The sequence below is a fragment of the Protopterus annectens genome, chromosome 10.part0, assembly GCF_019279795.1.
Source record: "Protopterus annectens isolate FY-2018-M chromosome 10.part0, PAN1.0, whole genome shotgun sequence".
Classification (NCBI taxonomy): Eukaryota; Metazoa; Chordata; order Ceratodontiformes; family Protopteridae; genus Protopterus; species Protopterus annectens.
The window spans coordinates 1,523,265,965-1,523,274,728 of NC_056744.1; positions in this window are offsets into that span (position 1 = coordinate 1,523,265,965).

Below are 8,764 nucleotides of genomic sequence, written 5' to 3' on the forward strand. Positions count from 1 at the left end.
ATAGTAACAGTATCACCCACAGCACAGTGTCAAACAATGTCATACACACATGTGTAGTCAGGTTCCGAAATGTGTGTAGTACAATGCATACTGGCCACCAATAGAAACTATGGAGTGTTACTCTGTAATACAGAGCATATCACCCTGCCCATGTGTCCACTATGCACGTACATGCAGACAGTGCACCTCCACCATTTTCACAACTGTACACCTGCAAATCTGTGCTACACACATCCCACACTTACTGTCCACTCTCTAACACATGCTGCCAATACTGCACACATCAGCCAAGTGGCATGTGGTCGGACAATATACAACTGGAACTAACACTGGTGTAAACAACACTACAATGACAATCATAGCTTTAATGCATCATGCCTGCTCAGCTACACCTTCAAGCATATCATTACACTCTACTGCTGACAACTGCTAACATTGCTATACTGCTATAAAGACACCCTGTGCATCAGCACTATGGTAGCCTGTTCCTGCATCAATGTTACAGATGACAGGAGGTGGCACAGGTTTCATCATATGCACAGGGTGTGTTGTTGGTTTGCCAGAGGCCTACAGTGAGCCATCCAATCGACATGTATGTGTGTGTGTGTGTGTGTGTGTGTGTGTGTGTGTGTGTGTGTGGGGGGCAAGAATACTGGTATGGGCCAATGTTGATGTAATGTGTGTGGGTATGTGTTAGCCCTTGGTGTCTGGATTATGTGTGTGTGTGTCTGCATGCACACAGTTCCACCATGTGGCTGCCATATACGGGTATTTGTGGGACAGCCACAGACTGTACCTGCGAGGCTTTACAGATCACCATCTCTGGCCATGGATACGGTACCTGTGCCTGGCAGGGGTGCTACTAACACTATCAGGTACTAAGCCAAACTGGGTACTATCCCCAGAGGTAGATGGAAGTACACTGGACCCAGGTCCCTGCTGGGACTGTCCAGAGCCACGTGCACATGGTCTTCTAGGACGTTCTATGGACAGCCCACCCCCAACATTGCTGGGGCTGGTACTGGCATTACGGGAGCAGCTGTGGCTTGAGGGATGTCTGCGGCGACTGCCAGCTGCTGATGTTGCTGGCATACGTCCATGTCGACGACTCAACCATCCCGCACTGTCCTGACACATGGACATGACATTGTGGAGGACGTCTAATGTCTCTCCCCAACATCTATCAGTGACCTCAGTGTAAGTAAGGATGGCACCAGCTAGGTCATGGATACTGTCTATTACGGCAGTGTTATGTGCCCTCTGTGCCCTTAGTCCCTGTCTGGTGTACTGTTCCATACATGCCTGTGCCTCCATGACAGCCTGGAACATGCGTGAGGTTGTAAGACCTGTGGCATGTCTGCCAGTGGCATGATGAGCAGCAGTGCTCTGATGAGAACCCCTGGACATCTGCCTATGTGGTACCCTTCCAGACATCTGGGTATGGCTGCTGTGTCCGGATGCATGTGCCATGGACATCACACTGTCCTGGCCAATGCCGACTGTACGCTGTCCCTCTGCTAAGGGCATTGGTGATGGATGTATTGGCAGTATGACTGTGTGCATGGATGGGGTGGACACTTGTGTACTGTCGATTGGTGGCCCAACAACAGACCCTGGCAAACATGCCTGTGCCTCAACACACCTATCATCATTATCACTATTATGCTCAGTGACATCAGTTTCCCTGCTGCATTGAACCAGCCCAAAATCAGCACCTGTGAGAGGAAGACAGGAAATACACTTTACGACCTGTACATGATGTCGGCACACATGCACACATAAACACATGGACACATGCACACATGGACAAATGTACACATGCACACATGAACACATGAACACATGAACACATGCACACATGAACACATGAACACATGCACACATGCACGCATGCACACATGAACACATGCACACATGAACACATGAACATATGAACACATGAACACATGCACACATGGACAAATGCACACATGCACACATGCACACAAATACTCTCCTCACTAAAGCAGACACACAAACACACACACACACACACACACACACACACACACACCACCAGCAATCCCGAACATACTCAATAGTGTGTGATGGTGGGGTACAGTATCACAAGCCAAACATTTATATCAAACATGACAGCATGCAGGACGTGTGTTGCTCAACAGCATGCAGTGTGAGTGTAGACAGCCCTTGCTAATAACAGTATACATGGCTTTGATGCATGTGTGTTTTGTTCAGTGAATGGCCTGACCCTGGAACGCAATGTGTACATGGACACAACATTGCTTTGCAGGTATTAAAAGCTCTGCAATGTCCTGTGCACCATCAGTCATAGGTATACATACCATGGCTGGATGTGTATTAGTGTGTCACATAGATAACCATTTCTGATTAGAGCATCTGTGTCTTTAGCAGATAATTGTGGGCACAGGTTTAGCACATGCATGCTATGTATACACACAGGATGAGTGGTGCATGTATACCTGATGGAATACCATTGCTCAACATAGCCATTGTACAGTGGTTATGGTGAGTGTAGGACATATTGTGGACATGCCAGTGCCAGCCATGACATGGCATGTTACCACACAACTGCAACATGAAACATCACACATACACAATGTGTGTCATGTGACCTATACACTCAATAGCATTACAAGACATATGTGTGTCACTTTGTACAAATGGTGATTGCTATGCACATTGTGTATAGATGCATATGTTTGCACACACACAACACTGAGGTGCATAGCAATTCATGCTATGTGTAGTACTGTGGCCACTGTAACTGGATGGGGTGTAGTACCATGAGCCATCATCATGCAGCATCATGTGGTCACTCAAGGCTACTAATGTGTGCCAGAGCGGCACATAGCATGCTTTACCTGAACTGCAGTACCATGGCTACATTCAATATTTCACAGCCAGTTGTTACATGGGTTTGTAAGGTGCCCAATAGGGGGCATTGCCTAACATGAATGTGTTATGTGTTGAAGAGTGTCGCACAGCCACATGAGAGGCCTCTACCCCTCAGGTATATTATGTGTGCTGTGTGGATGACATTTGGGATACTGGAGTGTGACCTTACAGTGGGTGTCTGAATACGCCATGTGTAGCATGTTAACGTGTACTGCGTATGACACAGTTGTGTATGTTGTGTGCATGTGTATCGACTCTGCCTATCCAACATCCACTACAGTGTTGCCACAATTGTGTGGGATGCTCTGTGTATTGCCTGGGTTTGAGGCAGCTACTCACATTACTGAGATGTGCATAGTCCCACAGCAAACATGCACAGCATGCATTATGCGCTGGTGTGTGATGTGTACATGGCCTACACCTCACCTATGACATGCACATTTAATTAGCAATATTAAATGTAGAACACACTCACCAGCATGGGTCTGCTGCCTTGCTGTCACACCAGAGGGACCTACAAAGATATGAGACAGTTTGTCAGTGGCAACAACTGTGGCATTGCTACTGTGTGTTTGCAATCTTACAGTAGTATGACTGTTGACAGTCACAGGCCTGCAGATTATATTCCTAATTATTATTATTGCACAACACTAGGCACCACATCTTGTAACTACACAGTACACATCTCACATAAGCATGATCTACCAATAGAGGTAACAGTAGTGTACAGCTATGCCATGTTACCTGCACGCTCCATGTCAACTTGCTGGGTGGCTCCGGCCTCCATGATGATGCATGTTAGTTGTTGTGGTTGTGTTGGCCAGGACCCACCTGCTCAGGAGCAGCTCCTCCACTCTGTTGAGGGGGGGATGGATGGCTACCTCACCACCTGTGGCAAGCTGTTGTCTATGGATATCAGACGCATGCTGCCGGACATGTCTAATTAAATCACTGCAGTGATGGCGTACCTGCTCATATGTCCAGTTATGCATGTCTATGTCATTTACCCTACGGACAAGGTCTTGCCACAGTGCAGTCCACTCATGCTGGTCCTGGCTGATTCTTGAGAACAGCAGGCCATAGTGCTGGACCATGGTGGCTGTAATCACTTCCTCCTCTGCTGGGCTATATGAGGGATTACAATGGTGGGACATGACCCTGGAAGACCATGAAACAATATGTGTGAGCAAGTCAAGTGGCACACTTATTCTAAAGTGCAAATATCAATTAACTGCCATATATAGCAACCTATTGGCTGTCAAAAGATGCACACTTTCAATACCACTTATCAGTGCTCAACCCACAACTGCCTGACAGTGCCTGGCACACTCTATATATATTAAACCATGTTTTGCACAGCAACAAAGATAAACCAGTATGTAAGACTATACAACAGTACATGGCACACTGTATGCGACACAATGCACCACCTAGCCACAGGAGGTATATATCAAGCTAATGCATAACATAACATGTAATCCATTGCAATGATTTTAAAGTCCAGTTACAGTATTACCAGTATACCACACTAGTCAATGATGGCAAACCCCTGCCTAAAATATGTGCTCATTCATTAAAATAGGTGGCATACTGCTGACTGCGGTGGTGGTGCTGCGGTAGCGTTGTCGCCTCATAGCAAGATGTTGTCCCATTCGATTCTCAGCTAGAGCATCTTCTGTGGAGGCATACTTGAATGGGGCGTGCCTTCGTTGAAGGTTGTGCGTCAGGGCTGGTAACCCGGTACGTAAAAATCTACTACCCAATCATTAGCGGACTGGAGTTCCACTGTGGCGACCCCTAACCGGGAAAAGCTGAAAGACACAAACAAACTCCTGTACTACACTATACATTTTGCTAGATACGTACCTATATCCTATAACACACATATGACCGAGGCCATGGTACAGGCAAACACACACACACATCAGACATACATACCAGACACAAAGGTATGGCAACCCACATGATCTTTACCTGTGTACCATACAGTACTGTGTGTCATTAGTTACAAGACCTTATGCCTGAGGTATGTCATCTGTGAGGACTACGGGGAACAAACAAAACAGTTGTTCCAAAACATGTGGACATACACCATACTGTGCTGTTTAGGCATACAGCGTCAGGTAGTACTACAGTTCATTCAGTGATTGGATTCACCAGCAGTAACACTCAACAAGAATACATGTACTGCTGTAGCCTACAATGGGACATCCCAGTCGACACCAACGGACTACGTCAGACCGTTTGGCATACTGCTTTTTCTGTCTAACAATAGCATGCACATCTTTTGCTGGGATCACAGCTAGGACACATAATACCATGACAGAAACAGTTTCCCACTTAGCTATCACACATATACAGAACTCTGACACATTCACCAACACATTCACCATCACACTCAGTCAACCTCACATAGAAATTATTGCAACAAGTACATTTGGGTGTGTATCGGTTAATAGGTAGGTTATAGGCTATTGTCCCTAGGACCTATAGATGTCTAGCCATATGCTACCCTGGCCTTTGACACACAGGTAATTTCATTTCACGTGGCCCTGTCAAGCAGAGCCACAGAGGTGATTCCCGGGGTGTATTTCCTTTCTCCCATACAATCATCGGGATTATATATGACAACTGCTAATTAGGAGCTTTGTTTGCTATTGATAGGTGGTTTGTTCCAGAGTATGGGATGTCTCTGAGATAGGGATATATCCCTCCAGCATGTGCTGTTTATTGAGGTGACAAGGTTAGGTCCCTAGAGCATGTAGCCCATAGGGATTGTGATCTGTTTACATGGAGCATGTCCAACAGCTCTGGGTTTCACATAGCTTTGCATGTTAGGCAGAGGTCACCTCTGGGTAGGCGGTATGCGACACAGTCTAGCTGTGGTTTTGTGAGACAGTCTGCATAGGGCATCTGTTTGAGGCCGGTATTACTCTTTGTGAGGTATGTGTGTGTCCTTTCCAGTTGCTGTAGATGTCTTGTGAGGTACATACCACATGGGGCATTGTACTCTATACTGGGTTTTATGACGTGGAGTAGAGGGGAACACTGACCTATATTTCCCTGGATGACACACCTTTTGTGATGACGTGTGCCACGTAGACGGATTACATGACTAGTGTGGCACTGTGACTATCAAAGGGGAGACTACTGTCCACCTGTGTCCCATGGTCTCTTATCACACCTTTCGTGTTAAGTAGACTACCACCTATGTGGTAGTTAATGGGTACTGAGTTTTTGCAAGGAGGGATGCCAATGCAGTGTCAACATTGAGCTTGAGTCCATGGCTTTGTCACCAGGCATCTGTTGCAGTAATTATGACCCTCTCTCTCTCTCTCTCTCTATATATATATATATATATATATATATATATATATATATATATATATATATATATATATATATATATATATATATAAACATCCATTGGAGTACAGTACATATAGATATACATATAGGCACATATACAGTCCTCCTTTCATGGTGGGAATATCAAGTATGGGAAGGTTGTGAGGTATACAGTTATGTCATAATAATGCACAGTGTTGTGCGGAATGCATTGAAGGTGTCCTCAGCCCATGTAGCTTTAGCAGGCCTCACTGGCTGCAACACTGCAAACCTGACGAATCATACCCACAGCGTTTAACCACCATATGTCATATACCAGCACTGTATGCTGTCTGGTCTGCCACACACTACAACCTACATAGAAATATGTGCATAACAACCTTCAACAACATATATATATATATATATATATATATATATATATATATATATATATATCCACCTTTCACAAACAGTTGCAGTATGTCCCTTGCTCTATGCACATGTACAGATGCTAATATATCTGACACAGACAGATCTCTCCGTATGTGTGTGCCATACACACACAAGGACCACACTGTTGTAAGTCTATGTACCTCACGGCTGACCTGTTGGGCCTTGCTGCAACATGAACAGGTGTCACATGTGAGCACACATTAATATTAGAGGGTGTATATATAGCTGCAAATGCTAGTTTAGCATACTAGCCTGGTACAGCTGTTGTCAATACTAAGCTACACGTTAATATGGCTATCATGCATTTGTTACTCTGTCACATCCATGTTTACATAAGCGTATGAGCTACTCCCCCAAACAGACATTGTACACACTACTGTACAGAACACAGATAACTTGGATCAGATGTTTGACATTTAATACTGAACTACATATGTCACAGTCACATCCCACTGCACACAGCCACACACTCATTTCTCCATGCCAGTAGTTATGCAGGGCATATGTACATTGATACGTACTGCTGCCACATATGGTTGATTCAAACTATGTAGAGTACTCTTCATAAACATCTACTACAGTCCAGTAAATACATAGCTGTTACATACCTTTCCTTTGTATGTGTTCGTATTTGTTGTTGTATATCTTGAATTAATTTTTCAAGGTATATTTATTTTTCAATATGCTTTTTCTTTTCAATATATTATTTACTTTTCAATATATATTTTTTCAATATTTTTTTATTTCAATATACATATTTTTTTAATATATTTTTTATTTCAATATTTTTTTAAATATATTTTTTCAATATATTTTTTCAATATATTTCTTTTTCAATATATTTTTTTTATTTTCAGTATATTATTTTGTTTTCAATATATTCTTTTTGTTATCTTTTTTTTCAATATATTACTTTTTCTTAAAAATACAATTTCTGTGGATCTTTTTTCTTTATTTCTGCTGCAGCTGTTGTCTGCCTCTGCGTGTCTCTCTCTCTCTTCCTCCTTACCTGCAATGAAATGATTGCATGTGTGGACAGCAAGTACAGACTGCTTTTATAGGTATCTGCACATGTGCATGTAATGGCCTCTGTACCAATTGGTGGCCACCATTTGGCAATTTCATGCAGCCTGCTGTGTGGTACTTGCAGTACTCACTGTCATAGCAACCCAGTGCTATAAATTGATAAGTCAGGTAGGCGTAGCCCTTTCAGATTTCCAAAGTGGGGACCATGCTTGTTTGCTGTGGACACCGTTGTGTAAGTCAGAAGGTTTGTATACTTCTTCTAACTGTTGCTAGGGGTGTAGCCAGTGATTTGAATGTTGTACTCAGACCTGAATGTTGCCACTTCCAGTGCATAGTTGACAGTGTAGAATTGTACTCACCCCTACAAATGCTAACACAAGATACATGGGAGTATGTAGTTTCTTTTCTAAGTATACAATTAGCTGCCATACATATGTAGTTATTGAGATGTTTTCATTTGGCACATGAACTGTTTGGGTACTGCTATACTGTGGATATTAATGTACTCACTTCTGCACAGTTTGTGCTTTTTATTTTGTTGATATTATCACAAGATGCTCATGTAAACTGGACAATTCCAGTACTGAGTATGCCTACCTACATTCTTGCTGGACCCTGAACACACAGGTATTTTGTACGTTTGGGTGGGGATTGTGCTGCTATGATACTGTGTGGTGGTTGTAAAGTGCTGCTGTAACATTATTTACTGCTAGAATGGCTGGTTCTGTTATCACAGTCATGTAATACAATTCCACAACAACTGCTGGTAAAGTTCCACAGAACAGGTTTTGTGTTATGGCATTCCTATCTTTCCTTTACATTCACTCATTCTGATGCATGACATATGTATTTCAGCACCAACTTGCTATCTATCTACTGTGGCTTAGTGGTACTTCATGCAGTTTAGTGTGTCCAAGGACCAGGGTTCGAGACTGACAGTGATGTTTTATTTTGCTGATGAGCAGAACAAGGGCCCTCACATGCAGGTTGACTAAGGCACTTTTACGCAGTTGTAAGCGAGTTTGCGTGGGTTTGCGCG